This window comes from Pituophis catenifer, unplaced genomic scaffold (assembly GCF_029215685.1).
Source record: "Pituophis catenifer annectens isolate HBS135680 unplaced genomic scaffold, rPitCat1.0.hap2 SCAF_7, whole genome shotgun sequence".
Classification (NCBI taxonomy): domain Eukaryota; kingdom Metazoa; phylum Chordata; class Lepidosauria; order Squamata; family Colubridae; genus Pituophis; species Pituophis catenifer.
In genome coordinates this window covers 51,517,420-51,540,010 of record NW_027256887.1, presented here as the reverse complement: position 1 = coordinate 51,540,010, position 22,591 = coordinate 51,517,420, and positions in this window count along the sequence as shown.

Here is a 22,591-nt window from a genome sequence, read left to right as displayed (position 1 = left end):
TGATCATGCAAGATGGTGTTTGTCAATCCGAAACATAAACCCTGTACCTGCAGGAATAACACTAGGAAGATGGTGATGATATGGATATTATGTGCCCATATTCTCATAAAACAGAGGTCTCCAACCTTGACAACTTTAAGACTTGTGGACTTCAACTCCAGCTTTGCTGGCTGAGGAATTCTGGGAGTTGAAGCCCACAAGTCTTAAAGTTACCAAGGTTGGAGACCCCTTTCTTAAAAAGCAAAGAAAGCATGGAGAAGAATCTTGTACAATTTGAACCAATGCTTATCTGTTGTTGGAAGAAAATGCAGTAACTTTACACGTTGGTGCTAAAAAGGACAAAGCTGCAAGTTTACCATTCCCATTCCTCCATAGTGGGTAGCATTAAATCTTTCCATCTCTTTGCAAACCTTGCTGCTCTGACCATATATTGAGATAATTCTAATTTAGTTTGCTGTATATCATGGATTTTTTCATCAGATAATTGGGAGATCCATTGACAACTACATTGTTGATTTCATTTTGAATTCCTCTTGATAATTTTTAATATGTCCCATTTATCTGTATTTGCTATTTCTCTTTTATTGGCTTCCAATTGCAGTACACCGACCTCAATTCAGCCTAAGTGTAACCCAACTGTTTTCCACTTGTTGGTGAATAGATCACTCTCCCCTTCCTCAGCAAGGAAAAGGGAAAAGCTACCATACTTCTGGTTTTCTGTTTGGATGTGTTGAGTTGTTAGAAAAAGAAAAACATTTCATTGTAAGAAATGTATTTCTTAAATTGGGGGGGTCAGGCAAAATGACTTGAGCTTAGCTAATGACTTTGAAGCTTTATATTATTGTTTATCTTTGTAATAAGAGAAAGTGTCATATTGTGAAACTGCCTGTTGAAACAATCTGACCATAATATTTCAAGTCAGACAAAGAAAAAGGAAGGTTGGGTGGAGGAGAGGGGAGTTAATGTATATTGGAAAAATTCGCAGCTGTGGAATGAAGTTTCTCTGCCAAGAAACACTGGCAAACATTTCAGGTGGTTAGGAAATATTTGTCACTATTGAATAGTGAGGAAATTCCCCATGATTGAACTCAGCTCCAATGTAGCTGTATGAATAGAAAACTTTTTGTGGGTATATAAATTTGAACCACCTGATCAATTGCCAAGTTTATAGGATTTAGTTGCTGCTGCTTTTTCTCCTTGCTCTTTTTTCTCAGTTTCATTACCCAGTTCTGCTCCTTCTTCATATAGCTACAGCTCAGGTACTTTAGTGACATGACATTAATTTGAAATACGTTAATTTGAAGTATGCAGGGTATGTCTGGTACTAATAGGTGATTCATGGAGTAGATGTTAACATCATTGCATGCAGATTAATGGGGTTACTTTAAAAACAAATGAACAAAAATTTATGATCAAATGGTTTGGAGACAACATCTACATTCAACTGCCAAGTCCCCATTTTCTTTTTGCTTTTAGTGATCCTTTTATTTATATTAAATTAATTTCAGCAGAAAAGGTAAAAAGAGATTATTCTACATATTCAGTAAAATAGTTAACTGAAAAGGGGCAAAGTATAACCTTTTTTAATTCTCAGTTCTCTCAATTCAGAGAAATCACTACATCATTCAGAAGAAAATGGAAAGAAGCCCCACACAACTCTTCCCTTCTCTCCAGTGGCATTGCAAACTTTCTGCCTATTCAGCTGGGGTTCTAGATTTCCCATCCAGAAATTATCTGGCATAAGGAGAACTGAGAGGTCTGTCTGCATTCTTCTCTGTAACTGGCTTGCCAAAACAGTATATTCGGTGATGGGATTTCTGGAATAGGAAGCAGCAGCAACAGTGGATAGGAACTGTGGTGGCACAGTGGTTAAGAAGTACCTAATTGCTAGAAGTAATTGAGGGTTAATAGTGGTAGCACAGTGGTTAGAATGCAGTAATGCAGGCTAACTCTGCCCACTGCCAAGAGTTTGATCCTGACCACTTCAAGGTGACTCAGCCTTCCATCCTTCCAAGGTCAGTAAAATAGGGACATATATTGTTGGGGGCAAGATGCTGACTCTGTAAAATACTTAGAGAGTGTTGTAAAGCACTGTGAAACAATATATAAGTCTAAATGCTATTTCTATCATACATGCAGGAAGGCTTGGAAATTCTGCTTCAAAGCATTGGATGTACTTAATGTACTCAAGTTATTTGACAGATAATATATTAAAAAGTTCATATTTCAAGCTTGGGGATAGCATAATAATTTATAATGAGGCAGTTGTCAGCTTTGGAAGCCATATTAGGCCAGAAGCTTCCATTCTGCCACCTTCTCATGTGTGGGAAAGTAGGAGGGGGGGATTTAGTAGAGGGGTTGTCTGTAGACATAATAGCATTCTTCCTCTCAGTCAAGGTCAGGGCGATCCTGCATCTGGAGAAGGAGTGGTCGGAGTGATGTCTCGAGATGGGACAGTGATCGACTGAGGAGTGAGGGGATGGTTATGGGGGTTTTGACTTACTGAGGGAAAATCCGGACCTCTCAAATTCGGGTTTCCCCAGATGTGTCAGTTTACCTATTCTAGTAAATAGAACTTTGAAAAATGCTTGCTTCAGAGTCTTTACTTGGAATTGGGGGGTTTTCTGGAATGCTGACATTAACAGCAGTAAGATTACAAGTTGAAATCCATGTACCCAAACTGGAAAATATATCAACGTTTTAAAAAGAAGAAAAAATTATTTTGAGTACTACAGGAAGATAATATGGTATCACCAAGGAGCCTGGATATGCTCCCATTTTAAGTATACCCCATTGGTGGAACAGAATGGTAAAGACTCCTACGGAGTTATGCTCTCATGGCATTCCAGCAATGGAATGGGCCCTAAAAGCAGCTTTGCACTCTAATCATATGGGTAAATAAACACAGGAAGGGTAAATAACTTGTGATTCCTTGAGTCATATGTATAATTAACTTTCAAAGTAAAGACTTCTTCTACACCTTTCCCAGAGGGTCTACATGAGCTGTAACCTCTTAAACATCATGCACATGCTCCCATTCATACTTCCTGCGTTAAGTGTAATGTCCATGATCCTACTATGTCCATTGAGTCCTGAAGTGTATTTCTTAATTAGTGAGTATGCAAAGCATCACAGATGTTTTCCAAAATGCAAGATTTATATTGCTACAGGATGTGCTCTTTCTATCTGTCTCACAAAGTGCGAAAATATTTTAGTCACCATCTTGGAAGTGAACATTTGGGTCCTTCATTCCATTGCTCTCCTGATTCCAGGAATCCAAATTAAAGCATCCTAGACAGGAGGCTGTCTAGCTTGTTGTGTGTAAGCACATCCAATGAAGCCACTAGCTGTCTGGGTAAATGTTTCTACTGTCAAGATGCTCTTAACTGTTACAGAATTTAACATTCAGTTGGAATTGACTTTCTAGTAATTTAAACTAGTTGTTTGGAATCAAATATTCAAAGCAAGAGACTCAGGTCTTGAAATTACTCTGTGTAGTTTCCTTCTCCCTGAGTTGTTTGGAGGGTCCTATCCTATCATACTTCATCATGTGTCTTTTCTTACCATGAACATTCCCAGATTCTTCAGTGTCTCTTTATAGAATTCAACTTCTAGGTCCCTAATTATCTTGTTGTTTTTCAGTACTTCAGGTGAATAAAGCAGACAAAAATGGAAAAAGTGCTTCCAATGACTCAAGAATTATATTTCAGTTGTTACTACCTAAAATTTCATTTGCTTTGTTAAAAAAACCATATCACACTGTTGTTTCACTTTGCATTAACTGTATACCAAACCATTTTTTTTATAAGTATCATTACCATGTTGGATATCCCTCATTCTATATCTATGCATTTGAACAACAGATGGAAACAAATGGCCTGCTGATTTTTTATTTCATTGATCAGCTGCATCTTGTAAATTGTAGTACACAAAATGACTTCCCAACCATATGTATTTATTACATCATATCAATTTATGTGAGTACCATAGAACAAATTTGGTACAGTGGTTAAGCCACCAGGCTAGAAACTAAGAGACTCTGAGTTCTGGTCAGGGGTGAAATCCAGCAGGTTCTGACAGGTTCTGGAGAACCGGTAGCGGAAATTTTGAGTAGTTCAGAGAACTGATAAATACCATCTCTGGCTGCCCCAGAATAGGATGGGAATGGAGATTTTGCAGTATCCTTCCCCTGCCATGCCTACCAAGCCAAGCCCACAGAACCGATAGTAAAAAAATTTGGATTTCACCACTGGTTCTAGTTCTTGGTCCAAAGCCAGCTGAGTGACCTTGGGCCAGTCTCTTTCTCTCAGCCTAGGAAAAAGCAGGCAATGGCAAACCACTTCTGAAATTTTGCCAAGAAAATTTAAGGACCAGGCAGTCACTGGAGTCAACAATGACATGAAGCATGTGTGCATCTATCATCTATCTATCTATCTATCTATCTATCTATCTATCTATCTATCTATCTATCTTCCATAACCAATCTGTTGGTCTGTCTATTGATCGATCTATCATCTATCAATTAATCCCGTGAAAACAGGATTAAAAGTACCCAAGCAAAGAAAATAAATTATGAAAAATCATACAACAATAACATGCTGACAGTCTTCCAGATGTTGTTTGCAAAATTATAGTCCATGAAACTGTCAGGAAGGCCCAGCCACTTTTTCCTGCTGTACAGCACAGTCCCTGGAAATTTTTTTTTTATACTGACATTAGCAGTAGAAAACCTGTGATCTCATATCCTCCAGTTGGTTAGTGGGAAAAATATGGTATTACATAAAAGTGCAAATCACTATAGAGCTGGGAAAGATATTTCTCTGGTCACTATCCCAACTTCTCATAGTCCCCTCAGTCATTCTTCCAAGGAATGAAAAGGGGAAATGTGGTTTAATGGGAAAGTATACTCTGCAATATTACCTGGTTTTGGAATAAAATTCATTTATAATTCTGCTAATTTAAGGACAAACAGATTTTTCTTTTCCTCTATCAGGACCTCTTTGATTGGTCTAGCATGTTGTGATATGCCATGAATTGCTTCCCTATAGTTCTTTTTTATTATATACCACAATGACTGTGTTCACATGCATACTAAGTCATAAACCAGAGTTTATACATCAGTGATTTGCTTTACCCAAACAAACCACAGTGAAGCAAGCCACTGTGGTTTGTAAACTTAAACCATATTGCACACTAGCAACAGACTATAGCAGGTGTTCCCAAACTTGGCAGCTTTAAGACTTGACTTCAACTCCACAAGGCTTAAAGCTGCCTGGATTCTATGGATTCTAGCTATGTTGGCTGGAGAATTCTGGGAGTTGAAGTTGACAAGTCTTAAAGCTGCCAAGTTTGAAGACCTCTGGACTATAGGAATCATATCTGAGTCTGCTGCAATTTCACCCGAGCGTCCTTTTTTCCCCCTTCCCGGTCTATTTTCCCCTTTCCCCTCTTTTTCTGATGGAGAATTCAGTGAAGTTCAAAAGTTTGCTAATCAGGTTGGATTTTCAATAAGTTCATCTGGCTAAGAGGAACACCATCTGAACTGTGAGAGACAAGGTCATCCTTGGCTCAGAAGGGATCAACCATATGGTTTGTCTTCTGGTTAAGTTTGCCAATGACCTCGCTGTACATTCTGAGGTAAATTCTTTCCTGCCCACTGCAAGTCTTGAGTCTTATCCAAGCTATGGGTGTTTCATTAGTGAAGTCAGAAAGAGCGTCTAATTAGAGTCCCCCCCCCATCCACTTCTTCCCTTCCCCTCCCTTTGTTCTTCCTTTCATTCCCTTCTCCCTGTCCTAAATGCCTCCTTCCAGCTCGCAACTGGGCAGGGCTCCAAAAGAGCAGCAGCAACAACAAGAGGCAGGAGTTCAAAGTTAGCAACGGATTGCACAACTTCTACGCCGGGTGACTATTAACAAGCTGGATCAGCGGCTGCGGCAGCAGCAGCAGCAAGAGAAAACGCGCGGGGAGACGGCTCATCCACTGCCCCCACCAGCCTAGTCCCCAAGTTTGATGTTCTCCTGCTGCCTTTGGGACTCACCATGTCTCCCTTTGGAAGGAATCTCTTAAAGACCCGCCACAAAAATAGGTAAGGCGAGGACTGAAACCCTCAACTCTGGGTCCGAGTGCGCGGGGTTTGTTTTCGTCGGATGATCTGCTCGTCTCTTTTCCAGCCAAGTGTCAGCCTGTCCCAGTTTTATCCCAGATCTCCGCGTATTCCAAAGGTTAACATATGTTTTTTGGAAACAGATGCCTCTGAAGTGGTTATGATGGGAGGGGGCGTATACCTTCCGCTACCCACTTTACCTCTGCTCCGCCATTGCCTGGTAGAAGTGGGTTTCTCCCAAAGGAATTTCAAAACTTTCCAAAGTTCCTCTCCTCCTACGCCTGCTCTTTTCAAAAGGGAAATAAAGGTGGTGGTGGGAGGGGTGTGTGAAGCAGAGTATAAAATCGGTCTGTGTACCTAAGTAGCACAATCGCCTTATTAGCCTAGCCTGCGAACTGAGCCTTGGAAGAGATGATTACTTATAAAATGTCGTCCTGGATGAATGGATGATTGCAGAATATCCCAGGTTGGAACGAAAGTTCACCACAAACGTCAAAGCGCTGTTATTTTAAAATGGGGCGGGGAGGGGAACGGGGTGACTGTTGGCCCCGCTGCAAACGGCGAAGACTCGTAACATTCGGATTAAAAAAACACTTGCTGGCTACCTAAACTTTTTCCGAAGTTTTCCTGAGCGCTCCCGGGAGGAGGAGTCGTTTTCCAACTTTCCAATTTAAAGTTTAAGATGTCTAGGGTGTGTGACATTCGGGGCTTCTGTTAGTTTTTCTCTGCCCCCCGTCTTCCTATTGTGCTTCTTTCTACCCGTCTTCTCCCCCCCCCAAAAAAGCACCCTGAAAATTGTACGCTTTGGAATTTTGTAATTATTTTTAACTGCTGGTTAACATCTTGAAGTGTGTTGGAAGGAATACCATCGTGTACAATTGATGTGAGTGATTAACCTCTGCAAAAGGGGAGGGGGAGGTTAATGCGGGGATCTCTGTGTTATCTTGGTTTATCTTCTGGTTTTTGTAATCCCGATTAGAGTTTTGTTTCTATTTTGTTTCTGTTGAAAAATATCCTTCATAATGAAAATTTTCCTGTTTTCCCAATTAATGTATTCTGGTCTCTCTCAGTACTTGTGTGTACCTTGACTTTTCTTCAGCATTGTACCGGCATTCATAAATGATAAGATGGTACTGCTAGAAGATAGGTATATTCCAATGATACTAAGAGCTGTAGACCAAACAATATTTTGAGATGTGTTTTCTACTTTATATTGAACCTTATACCGGCAATAATAATTGATTTAGGTTATAATTATGTATAAATTTACACAAGCATGAATCCACATAACTGTTGTACACACTGGAAGTAACTTCAGCAGAGTCCAAGGACATACTTGGCTAGAATTATTTTGGGTTATTTGAAATGAGACTGGGGCTAACCTTAACCCTGGTTTCCCTGAGAAAAGAATTGTTATTAAAGCCCAAAGAATCTGGCCTGTGTTTAACTTATTCTCCTTGATCAATTTTACTCCTTTAAACCTGCATAGTAACAAAAGGCATGAAGTAGACAGAAGCATCCTTCAGTGAGCCACTATACTGTAACAAATTTGGCAAGAGTCTGCTCCTGCTACAAATCTGTGTCTGGTCATTCAAGAGCTGCCAAGAGCGATGGAAAATTGATATTTTAAAGCTGAAATGGTAATGAGATCATCATTATCTTGCTTTTGCTGCATCGTATCTTAATTTGGCTATGAGTAGGATTTACCTACTTGTTGTTGGAATGTAGAGTATCATCCTGAAATGGAGCTTTTGGATTTCCTGATGCGTAGTTCTAGGGCTTAGACACAAGTGATGCCTGGACAGTGTTACATCTGTAACATTACCGATGTTTTTTGGAAACGGAGACTCCTACGAGTTATGTTTCTAAGAGCGGGGAGCTCAGCAAACTTTTGTGAATTCAGAATAACATTTGTGAAACTGTCTTAAAAATACATTTGAAATGCTATAGCAATTATTGATGTATCAAAATTTAAAAATACGTATCTAGCAAGAAATGCATTAACCAAATCATTATCTATGATTCTTGTTTGCAAATCATCCTACTGCGACAGGTTGGTGTATAGATTCCTTTTTTCCAGATGCCTCCAGTGAAATCAAAGCATCTATACATTCTAATTGATTTCAGTAAATATTGCGGTGTTTACTTTTTAACCACGTCTGAGATTATACCAACATAAGCAGAAGCCTCCTAGATCAGTTCAGAAAGTTGTCTGCATCCATTCTGGAGGTTTCAGTACTGAATAGCCAAATGTTTCTGTGCAAAATAGAAATGGGGCACCTTTTCCTTGTCATATATCGAACAGTGGGATAAATTTATGAATATTAAATTTAATTATCAAGGATTATATAAACACTTGTGACATTAAAAATGCTCAGCCCTAGTGTCACAGCCTGCTCAGTTACAGAATCACTTTTATTTTTTGGTGACATGTTTTAGAATTTGCATTATATAAATATGGTTAGACTGTTACGATCCTTTTATGTTAATAACCGGCACCTGAGGACATATGAGGAATGAAGACTAAATACTGATCCAGCTATTTTTATTTTTGTTTTAAATTGAGTGATTTTAGCAGTGGTTGTCAGTCTGGTTCTAAAACAATTGTGGTTTTTCACATTTTGACTACACACTTTATGTAATACGTTAGCATTCTTTAGATAGTTGTGAAGATATGAAGGCATGAATGGAAATGTTTTTGGAGAGCAATATTACCACTTACTTGTTTTCTGGTAAGTGATAATGTTGCTTTCCAAAAAAATCTCCAATCATGCCTTCATATCACAAACATATTCTAAAGAATGTTAAGATATCTCATGAATTGTGTAGTCAAAATGTTGAAACAAGCTATCATGATCGTTATCCATTGCATCAAACAGAATATTATGTTTTCACAGTTCACTTTCTCCAGAAGCATGTGGTATAGCCAGCATGATCAATCCATCATGTCTTTGAAAAAGCATCCCTTATCTTGAATGTGATGCTTACTGCGTGGCTCTCTCTATGGGACATGCTATAATTTAGTGTTATTCATAGATTATAGTCTTCTTTTTACTGGATTGATTTACTAAGTAGCTTGGATTTTTGAGACGGATGCCTTACTTGAGAGACTTGAAGTTGAAAATTATGCTTATCTGACTCTCAATGCTAAAACAATAAAGCTTGTTTCAGATAAGAAAAGAAAAGCATGTAGGAGATGAAATGTAACCCGAGCAATCAACTATAGTTAGTTGTGCTTGTTTTCAACAGCACTTGAAAAAGAGATAAGTTGAAAACAAACATGAAATATATGACTTGTCTTAGCATGAATGCCATATCACTCCCTCTAGTAGCATGCTCAGCCACTGAATTCTGACATACATGTAAGTTATACGAGGCCAGGATAAAAAATAGTTAAGTTTGAACATGCACATCATGGAAACACATGAAATAAATCAACTTCTCGTTTCCTGCTGAAACCTAAAGGAACAATCCTTCTGATGCTGCCAAATGAAGGCCTGTGCTTGTTCAATAGCCATTGAGTACTAAATGCCTGTGGCAGAAAAGAATTAAAAAAATGCTGAAGTGGGGTGGGACCCAGAATGAAACAGGATCTCAGAATGGAGCATGACTGACTGACTAGAACCCTGAATTGGAACACTCCATCTTGGGGGGGGGATGAGTCTGCTTCTTGCTTATTAATATGCAAATCCAAGTATTAGAGCTGGGCTGAGAGATAACAGGAAAAAACATCTCCGAGTAGAGAGGTAGAGCAGACAGAGAATTTTGCTCTCTTCTCTTACACACTGTATTTAATATAAAAATGGCACTCAAAGAAATGAGCAATTTTTAAAACATTTTCCCATTAGTTAAATCTTAGTATGACTGATTTCTGAGGATGAGACTGGCGAGCATTCTTTATAATATCTGGAAGTGAACTAATTTAACCTTCAGGAAGATATTTTGCTGCATGGCTTTAATTATGTATTATTTGAAGAAGATAGGAAATGATTTCATTCCAGTAGAGAAAATTACATGGACTTGTGGATAAGCTTACATAATCCAGAGAAAGAATAAGAATCACCTTAATGATTCGTGAATAAAATATTTATATATAAATGAATTGAACTGTGAAGCATTTATTTTCTTATACCTGTGGTACCAAAAATAGGCCTTAAATGAAAATGCTTCTTTACCTATAGAGAACAGATAGAAAAAGCAGGACATGAAAATGTTTACAGCGTTTACAGGCAATATAGTCAGAAATAAATACTTAATAATAATTTAAAAAGGCTGATCACAAATGGAATTGACTCATTTGAAAGTTTTAAGTGAGGAAGCAGTACATATGTCTTCTATAGAGAGGAGAAGTGTAAGATAAGGCAGTTATGACTCTTTTATTTCAAAATACCATACTCTCTAAAATTGAAGATCACTGAAACCATAGGCAGAATTCACTAGGGTCTGATTATTCATAAAACTAATTAAATCAAATTTAATTCATTTGTGAATAATGTAACCCAAACAAATGTATTTCCATAAAAAATAGGTAATAGTGCATTTTTGGGGATACTTACAGGACAAAGATCCAAAAAGTGTTTTTGTTTTTGTTGTTACCTCTTTAAAAATTATGTATTGTGGAAACTACACAGATCAAGAAAGTTTTATTTTTAAAAGTTATGTGTTAGAAAGGCCTGTGAACAGTTAAACTACTGTAGATTTTTTAAAAGAGTGATAAACTGACTGGAACACTATGTTATGAATGCAATCAGTAAAACAAGATAAATTTTATTGAATCACATATTCTTTGTTTTTCATCAAAGTCCTATATTAATGTCTTTCGTTACAAATTATATGCAAAAGAGCTCAGGAACAGCTACTTCTGTCCTTCATATATTCCCATCTGACCATTATCAGTACAATATATATTAAATTGTAGAAATCAGTGTAGATGCCTTAAATTGTCACAATGACCTGGAAAAACATTGCTTGTATAATGGCCAAAATGTTAGTTCAATTCTTGACTAGAAGGTCACTGATGAATTTCTTATAAGTTTCCATTTCCTTTATGAAATAATCAGGAACATTTGTCCATTAAGTATAATTAATGGGAATTGCAAGAACTTCTATGCAGTTTTTATGGATTGAAATTTAGTGTAGCTACTAAATAACATAATACTATGCTAAGTGGTATCACATCATGAAATGAACGGTCTTTTTCATCCAACTGTTCTAATTAAATTATGATTAATATGAACTCCAGATCCCAGATTTGGGTGCACATCAGAGGTGGGTTTCAGCAGGTTCTGACCAGTTCTGGAGAACCGGTAGCAGAAATTTTGAGTACTTCAGAGAACCGGTAATAAAAATTCTGACTGGCTCTGCCTCCATCTATTCTCTGCCTCCCAAGTCCCAGCTGATCGGGAGGAAATGGGGATTTTGCAGTAACCTTCCCCTGGAGTGGGATGGGAATGGAGATTTTACAGTATCCTTCCTCTGCCATGCCCACCAAGCCATGCCATGGCCACCAAGCCACACCCACAGAATGGTAGTAAAAAATTTTGAAACCCACCACTGGTGCACATCTAAATAAATTAGATTATGGTGTATCTGGAACTAAGGTAAAAGCAGAAACATCCGCCAAATGTTTGGGTTCTTAAATCCTATTCATAACTTCAGTATTGTATTGGATATGGGAGAAGGAGAATGAAAAACTCAGTGCAGTATAAAAAAAACTCATCGTACTGAATCAGAAAAGAGAAATCTTTTATAGTGATGAACTATTAAATGGACTGCATATGAGGCCCTCAGTTTACGACCATATAACCATCTTTGTTGGATTTTATTTGTATTGGTACAAAAGTACTTTATTTTGACAGTCAACAAGTAATACTTAAATGTATATTGTGCATTGCTTTTAAATAGTTAAGTGTTCTGGTTTTAGTGCCCTTTGATGTCTGCAAGTTGCTTGATTTATGTGATTCTGCAATGTTATACTCAGTATAAACAAAACAAATCTCAATTTGTATATCAGCTGAAGCCAGCTGTTTTGGGCAGCAGTTCTAGTAATTTTATAAGGATCCCAGAAATGAACTGATATGGCAAAACGAGCTAATATTCATACCTGTTTTTAGATTCTGTTTAAGCTTTATTAGAAGAAATCGATTTTTTAAAAAAAACATATTTGTCTAAGGTATTGCCTATTCAAATTTAAATTATTGTTAGTAGTCATTTTCAGGTTCCCATCAAAAGAAGTTATTGGGTAAACTGGTATATGCATTCTGGAGCCGTTCTCTGCAGATCCAATCTATCTGAGCTATTTGAGAAGATTAATAAGGACACTTCAGTTAACGGTGGCATAGCATTTGTAATCACATTAATTTGAATATATTTATGCCCTTAACATATATAAACTTCCCTCTTGAGAAGAGGTCAGAGTTCATTACTCTTGTTTTCTTCTGTGTGGTCTTAATGAACACATCGAGGTCTACTTCCTTTGTATTCTTTAGCATCTGATAAGTGACTGTAGGCCCTGAGATATTTCATTCTGAATTTAAACTATTAGTATATAAGAGCTACAAAATTTAAGATTTAGTACATTGGATCATAATAATTACATTAAATTACATATAGTTGGATTGTAAGTCTTTTGTTAAAACAAACTAGACTAACTCAGAATTGAAATCCTTCTAGATGGTATGCCAAAGAATGGTGAACTCTGCTTGAGTGGGACATCCATATAATAAAAATAATCTAAACTTCCACATTGTTGTTGTTGTGGAAGTCATATCCAACCCATCATGACCCCATGGACAAAGTTCCTCCAGGCTTTCCTGTCCTCTACGATCCCCCGGAGTCCATTTAAGCTCACACTGACTGCTTCAGTGATTCCATCCAGCTACTTCATTTTCTGTCATCCCCTCCTTCTTTTGCCCTCAATCATTCCCAGCATTAGGCTCTTCTCCAGTGAGTCCTTTCTTTTCATTAGGTGGCCAAAGTATTTGAGTTTTATCTTCAGGATCTGGCCTTCTAAAGAGCAGTCAGGGTTGATCTCCTCTAGGGAGAGTTCAAAGGCCTCAATTCTTTGGTGCTCAGGCTTCCTTAAGTTCCAACTTTCACAGTGATACATTGCAACTGGGAAAACCCTAGCCTTGACTATACGCACTTTTGTTGGCAGAGTGATGTCTATATTTTTTAGTAAGCTATCTAGATTTTTCATAGTTTTTCTTCCCAGGAGCAAGTGTCTTTTAATTTCTTGGCTGTAGTCCCCATCTGCGGTGATCTTGGAGCCCAGGAAAATAAAATCTGTCACTACCTCCATTTCTTCCCCATCTATTTGCTAGGAATTGAGAGAGCTCCTCTTCACTTTCTGCCATTAGAATTTAATTAAACATTAAACTTCCATATAAGGAGGCACTAATAGATATCCTTGGCTAATGGCTGTAATTGATCCCAAAATTATGGTTGTCAGTCATTGCGGTAGTTAAATGGGTCCCCATGTGACTGCACCCAATTTTACAACTTATTTTGTGGTGATTGTTAAGCGAACACAATCAATGAACATGGTGGTCATTAATGTCATTCTGTCTTGTCCAATTGATTTTGTTGTTGTTGTTAGAAACTGTAAGTAAATGCTGAAAACTGGCAAAAATATCAAAACTCATGATCACATGATTGTAGGTGGCTGTAAATGATCATAAAAGTGAGCCAGTTGCCAAGTACCCAATATGCTATTGCATGAACACATAGGGAGGTGCGGCCATTGAAACTTAAAAAACAGGTGGTAAGTACCTTTGGGGGAGTGCGTCATAACTTTGAATGGTTGCTAAGAGGCTGTTTGTGAGGTATGTGAGAAACACTCACCTGTATGTGAGTATGTCTCTGTACTACAGGGTGAATATTGAAAAACTGAATCAGTAGCAAAGCAGACATCTGCGTGAATCTGTCCTAGTTTTTAAACATGGGATCACAGGTTAAAAGACAGCAGCTCCTTTAGGCATTAAGTAGCTAAATATATTCAGAAAATTATTATTTACTCACATCATAGGGGACAAAAGTTCCATGAACACATAAGAATAATAAATACTTAAAGGTATATTTTACAGACATTATCTTAACCATCATAATATGCAAACGCTGTAATTACAAACATCATGCAAACATCAATTCCCACTGCTTCCTTATGAATTAGAGAGGCAACCATCAATTAATCTCAGGTTACCTTTTAAGGCTGTTTCATGTAGATAGGACACCAAGGTTGGAATTCTGTATTCATTGGCCATACATTACTACACCAGGATTTATGAAAATGTTTAAGAAATAGTTGGAAGCCAAAGTGTTGAACAAAGTTATGTACCAGTGGACAGCCATAGAAATGAGAATTATAAATAAGGAAACAAACAAGTCACTGTATTCTATTCAGCTAGGATTCAAATTTAGATTCAGGGCTTCCTGGTTCTCAGTGTTTTGTTACTAGATAAACTACTGTATCTTAGATGTAGATTGCATTTCCAGTCTAAGAACCTAATTATGGTGTCAGAATAAATATTTAAGACATTACTCTTCATTCTTGAAAAAATATTAACTAAATTTAATTGAATGTTTCATTGAGGATAACTGATGAGGTACAGAGATACATCATGGGGAGGAGATACGTAAAGAGCTGGGTTTTTTAATCATCAAATAGCCATTTACAGCACTTGATAAATTGACTTGTACTGAAACTTCCAGAGTTTGCCATGTAGGGCAATTGTTTCCAGCTCATATGTTATAAAGGTTGGATATAGGGAGAAAGACAAGAGCTGCAGTGGCACAGTGGTTAGAAGGCAGCAGGCTATTTCTGCTGACTGCCGGCTGCCTGCAATTTGGCAGTTTGATTATCACCAGGCTCAAGGGTGACTCAGCCTTCCAACCTTCTTATTTACCAACCACCTGGTTGGTAAAATGAGGATCCAGATGGTTGAGGGCAATAGGGTGACTCTGTAAACTGCTTAGAGAGGGCTGTAAAGCACTGTGAAGCGGTATATAAGTCTAAGTGCTATTGCAATTGCGATTCTGTAAATATAGTTTGTTCTGGAAAAAGTTACATCTTTAATTCAAAGAGATCCTCAGTAGATAATGGGAAGATACAAACACCTGACCACTTTTATACCTTGAACAAAGAACTTTGATTTTGTTAATGCTTATGACTTTGTTCTCATGACCTTACAGCAAAGAAACAGGGATGGGCTCTTAATGGTTACAAGTTATGTAGGAGATGACCAGGCTGAGCCTGAGGGAATGGTCAAGAGTGTCATCAGTCAGAAGTCCCTTCACATCCACGAGAGATCTAAATCCTGCCCACCTTGAATTCCATTGACTCTTATCTACCACCTATTTGCTTTGACCATTAGTAGTTCAAATTCTTGTAGAGAACATATGCTTCCTGATTGTCCATGCTTGACATTATTATCAATAATTATAATAATATCAAAGTATTATTTTGCATGTACACTGAGAGCTTATGCATTGGAGACAAATTCCTTGTGTGTCTATTCACATTTGGCTAATAAAGTATTTTATATTGATCACACATTAAAATGAGAGTCTATATCTCTTCCTTTGGAATGTTCTATATTTCCTAAAAGAGTACACAGGTGAGCAGGGCAAAAGAAAGCAACTGCTCCTGTGTTCATTGTATGTACCAAGAGAACAACTAGGGGGAAATGATTCAGCTTTTTCCACATCAGGCATACAAAATATGAGAGGAGAATCAGAAGATTCCCAAGGAAGGGTTGGCTGCCACCCGATTTATAGACACTTTGTGGGCTTAAAAGAAGCTGCTTGGAGAAGAGGAGAGGGATAGAACTACTTTTTGTTTTCATAGCCCATAACCTATTTTCCCTGAGAACTCGGGAGGGAAGGATGAGTCTGAAGAAGGTGACATAATGGAATGTATGGGTGACTTTGAGGAAATAGGAAAAGAGATGCTGACTAGGAAACAATCAGACAAAAGGGGCAGGACCCTGCAGTCACTTTCACTTAATTCAGAGAAAGAATTATTATTATTATTATTATTATTATTATTATTATTATTATTATTATATTTAAATTTGTATACCGCCCTTCTCTCGAAGGACTCAGGGCGGTGCACAGCCAGATTAAAATACATACAATACAAAATTTAAAATAATTTAAAACAGAATTAAATCCAATTGGCTTCCCGAAGTATTTAAAAACCCATTACCCCTTAAAAACCCTTTAAAAATTTCAAGCCAGCCCAGCTTGCTGGAATAGGAAGGTCTTCAAAGCTCGACGGAAGGTCCGGAGGTCCGGGATTAGTCGTATTCCTGGGGGTAGCTCGTTCCAGAGGGCGGGTGCCCCCACAGAGAAGGCCCTCCCCCTGGGGGTCGTCAGTCGGCATTGCTTGACTGACGGCACCCTAAGGAGGCCCTCTCTGTGGGACCGAACTGGCCGATGGGAGGTTATCGGTGGCAGAAGGTGGTCTCGCAAATAGCTGGGCCCTAAGCCATGGAGCGCTTTAAAGGTGAGAACCAATACCTTGAAGCCCACCGGGAGCCAGTGCAGCCCGCACAGGCAAGGTGTCACATGGGAGTGCCAAGTCGCTCCCATAATTACCTGCGCGGCCGCATTCTGGACCAGCTGGAGCCTCCGGGTGCTCCTCAAGGGGAGCTCCATGTAGAAAGCATTGCAGTAGTCCAGGTGAGAGGTGACTAGGGCATGAGTGACCGTGCATAGGGAGTCCCGATCCAGAAAGGGACGCAACTGGCGTATCAGGCGAACCTGATAAAAATTAAGGAAGGACCCATCCTAATGGAGCAAGCAGTTAAAGATGAAGGGCGGAAAATTTGTATTTTCAGTAGTGTATTCTGTTAAGTACCGTAGCTTTACAATAAAGTTACAATGAAGTAGATTTAGCTCAACTAGTTGTATTTTATACCAGATATAAAAGGAAAGCCGACAAAGGGACAGCAGCTGAGTAATCCAGAGTAAAAAAGAGATGAATCTCATCTGAAGTGAACATTGATCCAATTCTGTTCTGAACAAAAACTGGTCAGAACTGGTCTCTTGCAGTTGAGTATCCCAGTTATTTTTTAGTCTTCTAGCTTTGAATTTTATATCTTTGTGGTCTCAGGGACTTGATAGGTTCTTGTATCAGGCCTAATTGTTTGTGGTTCATGGAAGAGCTAAAACACCTTTGACACTGTTGCTTTAGAGGGGCTTAGGTTAAAGGGTGGAAGACTCATCCAGAATGTTATGATTAGGTTCAGGAACTATTTTTATATTGAGGAAACTTTAAAAGTTGATAAACTTAGTAGATGACATTTTCCTTTCAAGAAAAGTACTGAGACATTTTTGTTACTGTGATTTTGTAACTATACCTGTATAACCCACAATTTTATGAACAATGTATAATTTCCTTAAAGCTTTTCACATATTCACTGTAATAGCTGCAACCAATAATAGCTGTCAATGCTATTAGCTTTTTATTATTTTTACAACTTATTTCTACAATTTGCAGATTGTCCAACTCTCAGACTCCAAATAGTTTTAAAAATAGAAAAAATATGAAACATACAAACTGTAAAATCAAAGGTAGGTCAAAAACTCATATAATAAGCAAGATACCCATCTGACACAGGTTCATCCGCTACCCTGTCTCAAAGCCTGGGAATGTATCCAGGCTTTTAATATCTTCCTAATCATTATTAAGGTATGAGCCATAGATCTCTTTATGTTACGTTCTGTTGTTTTCAAATATTTTTCTTACTTGTACAAAGCTTAGAAGATGTATAAATGGGGTGGTTTACAAATAAATAACAAAAAGCATGAAGGAATAGGATTTTGTTATCAAGTTTATTAAGTGCATAACTATTTTATGAGGTTTACATATAGCAAGATGTAAAACGGACAAATTATACTTCAAAGTATTAATACAGAAGATTTGAAATGAGAGAATTGATCAATACATGACTGAATGTCCGATATTAAGAGATCTGGGAAACATTATAAAAGGTAATATATAAATCTAATTAACAAATTCATCAAAAATGATCTGATAGCAAAAATATCACTTTCTCTGTATAAGAAAGATAGGAGGATCTTTCTCCACACAGATGGATATAAGGAGTAAGGAATTATTCAGAAAGATCTTCAGTATGAGATTGTATCTGTGTAGACAGTTTTGCACTAATGGAATTTGTTGGCATCACTTGATATGCTAATATCATTCATAATTAGTGGAATATTAGAGCTGTGCTTCACCACTTGCTATCTTTGCTCCATTTTGCTGATGTAGCCAAAGCCAAGATCTTTTCCAGTTATGTCAACCCTATGTAGTTATTCCGTGATAGTTCAAGTGAGATAAATTCAGATTTGCTTACCACAAATCAGACTAGAGTTATTTGTTGCTTTACTGGTATTTGTGTCTGCTTAATTAGATGTAAATTAAATAGCAATCCCTTAACTGCTTGTGACCATTAAGAAGTGACCCCCCCTCTATAGTTGTAGAGAAGGTAAGTGGCGTATATCAGGGGTGGGTTCTAAATGTTTTTACTACCGGTTCTGTGGGCGTGGCTTGGTGGGGGTTAATGTGACTGGGTGGGCATGGCCAACTTTTTTTTTTTTTTACTTTTAAAAGCATTTTTTCTACAACCTTAAGAGGTTACAGAAAAAAATGCTTTTAAAAGCCTCTGACAATCAGGCAACTCAGCTGGGATCATCAGAAGCTTTTAAAAGCATTCCCCCTCCCCACAACCTCTTCGGCTGAAGAGGTTGCAGAAAAAAATGCTTTTAAAAGCCTCTGACAATCAGGCAACTGAGCTGAGATCACTAGAGGCTTTTAAAGGCATTTTTTTTCTACAATCTCTTCGAGGTTGTTTAAAAAAGTGCTTTTAAAAGCCTCTGACAATCCCAGCTGAGCCGCGCAATCATCAGAGGCTTTTTTTCTTTTACTTTTAAAAGCATTTTTTCAGCCGAAGAGGTTGTAGAAAAAATGTTTTTAAAAGTAAAAAAAAATAGCCTCTGATGAGGTGGGTGGGCTAAGTGAGCGGTGACCGGGCCGTGGACCGATTCGGGGGCATGGCCAAACAATGTTATTACTGGTTCTCCAAACTACTGCAAATTTTTACTACCGGTTCTTGCGAACCAGTGCGAACCGGGAGCAACCCACCACTGGCATATATGTTAAAGAGTACTTGGCTGCTGTCTTATTCACACTTATTTGCACTGTCAGATATGTATACTTTAAAATTCATAGACAGGCATTAAACTTGTATATAAGAAAGAAGTTGTCAGCCTTGGACATTTTCCCACAAATCAACATGGTAGAAAGTTTTTTAAAAAGACAATTCATATATTTCAAACAAGCAACATTACTCTGGAAAAAAAATTACTGTTAATTATTATTTATCATTATGTTTCTTGACAGCAAGCCACATCTCTTTTTCTCCTGTGTTTATGATAATTACACATTAGGAATTTTCTACAAGGATGGAAAACAGTTTCCCGGCCAATCTTTTTTTTTTTTTAGTAATCACTACAGACTGTTGGAAGGTAATACAATTCCTCTTTGAAATCGTTACTGAAATGTTAAAAATGCATCTTCCAACTCAGTGGGATTTAATTCCAAGCAAACCTGAATGGAATACAGTAGCTACTCTGAGGTTACTTTAATGAAAAAACTAAAAGTAGATTACAGGATAGTTGCCAAAAAAACCCAAGAAAGAATGTAAGACTTGTGGGGGGGGGAGAGACTGAATCAAAGTAATAAGATGCCTTGAGGTATGAAAAAATATCATCCACGACTTCCGGTTGGTGATGCGTGGTGTCATGGCGTGGTGAGAGTGCTTGCTCTCTCCCACTGCCACCTAACGCACCGTTTTGGAGACCGTTCGAGGCGTGGAAGCTTGGAGGGCTTCGCGGACTATAGTGGGGCTTCGGTGAGTCGAGTGGCGGTGTGCAAACCCACCCGGCGCGACCGATTCCCGCTGTCAAACCAACGGGGCGCGTCTGCCCTTTAATGGCAGACCCGAAGCCACGATAGCCAACAAGAGGGGAAGCAAAGATTCCGGGAAGTAAGACAAGAACATCGGTAACCACCTACCCCAGAGCGCGCTTGACTTCGGAGGAGCGAATAAAGCACTGCTGGCTGGATCGGAGCGGAAGGGCTCAAAGAGGAAAAAAGCGGCGATTGAAAGAGAGGAGGAGGAGTGACAGCGAGATCGCAGATAGGCCGGCAAGAAGGCAAGAAGGAAGGAAGGGAGATCGGCAAGCGGACCAGCGGCACTAGCCTTTTTTTTTGGATTTAATTTGCTGCACAGATCGAGCTTGGAGGACGTGGGGAAGAGATTCTGCTGATTGAGGAGAGCAACCGGAAATTTAGGACCGGAAGTGCAACCATACTTGATACCAACGAGAAGAACAGCGAAAAGCTAGAGAGGAAAGAAGAAGCACCAGGAAGAGAATTAACAGAACAATTAAACTAACTTTTACAAGGAGTTGAAGATTCTGAAGAAGTAAGAAGTAGAAGGTGCAGTAATTAACGTACTTTCCAACAATAAGCTTTAATAAAGGTGGCACTCGAAGGGACTAAGAGGACTAGAATTTAAATCTATATTAATACATTTTGTCATTATTTTAAAAATAGTCTAAAACCACAATATATATATACTTGTTCCTCTTTTTTTTTCTTTTTTTTTCTTCTTTTTCTCTTTATGCATTTAAAGTATGTATAATATTTATATAAGTATTTTAAGGATTCAAAGTATTTAAAGCATATAGAAGTTTAGGGTATCAGAAGTAGTAATATTAATTAATTAATATATATAATATATTTCATTAATATATATAAATATTAGCATAGCTATATTAGAACGCACTATTTTTTACTTCTTACTTATTTATCTATTGACTCATTTATATATATACCTATCTAATCATTTACCTATTTACCTATTTATATATCTATTACTTAGTTATTAGCTATTTTTTTTTCTTCTATGGTTATTGATTGATTATGGTGTCTAAGATTACTAATATTACTAATATTCTTAAGGACAAATTTTTTATAAAACAGTGATTTAATTTATAACACCAATTAATTAAGTGCTTAATGACTGGATATTAAGTATTATTCTAACGATCATATGTATTGGTATTGAAAGGCCTTTAAGATTCGAGAACCCAATTAATTGCTAATTAAGAATTGAGCCAAACTAGAAACGCTGCTTCCAAATAAGGAATAGTTAATAAAGCCAAGTTGTGGGTAGCATAGCGGAGGAAAGGTCAAAACCTCATCTCTACCTGTCTGGTGAATTGGGAATAGCCTCAAAAACTCTTTCCTCCTCAGTATTGTTAACCAAACAAGGGAAGGTAACTAGTGGATGACAGTGTGGAGGAACATAGAAAGGATAGTCAAAGAACAGGCGAAGGTCCTCAGGGAGATGACAAGTTTTGCATCCACTGTGGCGAAAACAGGAAAGAAAATAACTCCTAGCGTTTCAAGCCCTACAATTACAATGTTGTCTCCTGCAACTCAGAAATCGATGGAAGGGCTATCAAAAACGGAGAAGGCATCAGTGATTCCAACAATGCAAGCGATGCAGGCATCACTAGTAACGATTCAAGAAACAATGCTTCTAATGCAAGAAAAAATGACCAACAACCACCAGGAAATCAAAATAGACATACAAGGCATTGACCAGAAAATAGGTGACATACAACAAGCCATTTCAAATAACGAACAGAGAATAGGTAAGATAGAATCTAAAGTCGAACAACAAGAGAAAGACCTAGAAACAGTGGATCAAAAATTAATGGCCCAGAATAGGGATCTGGAGGAAGCGATCATACAATTGGAAATGGACAAGGCCTCTTTCTACTTGCGCTTCCAAAACGTGATAGAGGACAAGGACGAAAATCTAGGCCAAGTAATGGCCGAAATAATAGCGGAGGTGCTCCAACAGGATTCAAATGACATAATAAAAGAGCTGGACGAGGTGTATAGAATACAAACTAACTATGCTAGACGGAACAATCTACCCAGAGAGGTGCACATAAGGTTCGCACGTAAGAAAGTGAGGGATATCTTTTATAAAATGGTAAAAGAAGAACCGATTAACTACAAGGAAAAAGAGGTGATTGTCTTGAAGCAAGTGCCGAGGAGGGTGAGAGAACAAAGGAGAGACTACAGATTTCTGGCCTCACAGCTAAATAAAAGGAATATACTTTTTAGATGGACCTTGCCGGAGGGGATGCTGATCACCTGGCAAGGAAGGAGGATTAAAATAAACAGCTTGGTGGAGGCACAAGAATTCCTTGACTATCTGAGAGGGTCAGAAGACGAACAAAGTAGTAAAGAGGAACTGGAAGCTGGCACTACAGAAGAAGAACTCACCCAGAAAAGCTCCCAAGAAGAGGCTTTGACGGGGAAAGAGAGTATAGGCGAGAAAGAAAAGGAAGAGAAAGAAAGAAGAGAAGCAGGAAAGAAACAAAGGCCCCAAAGAGCA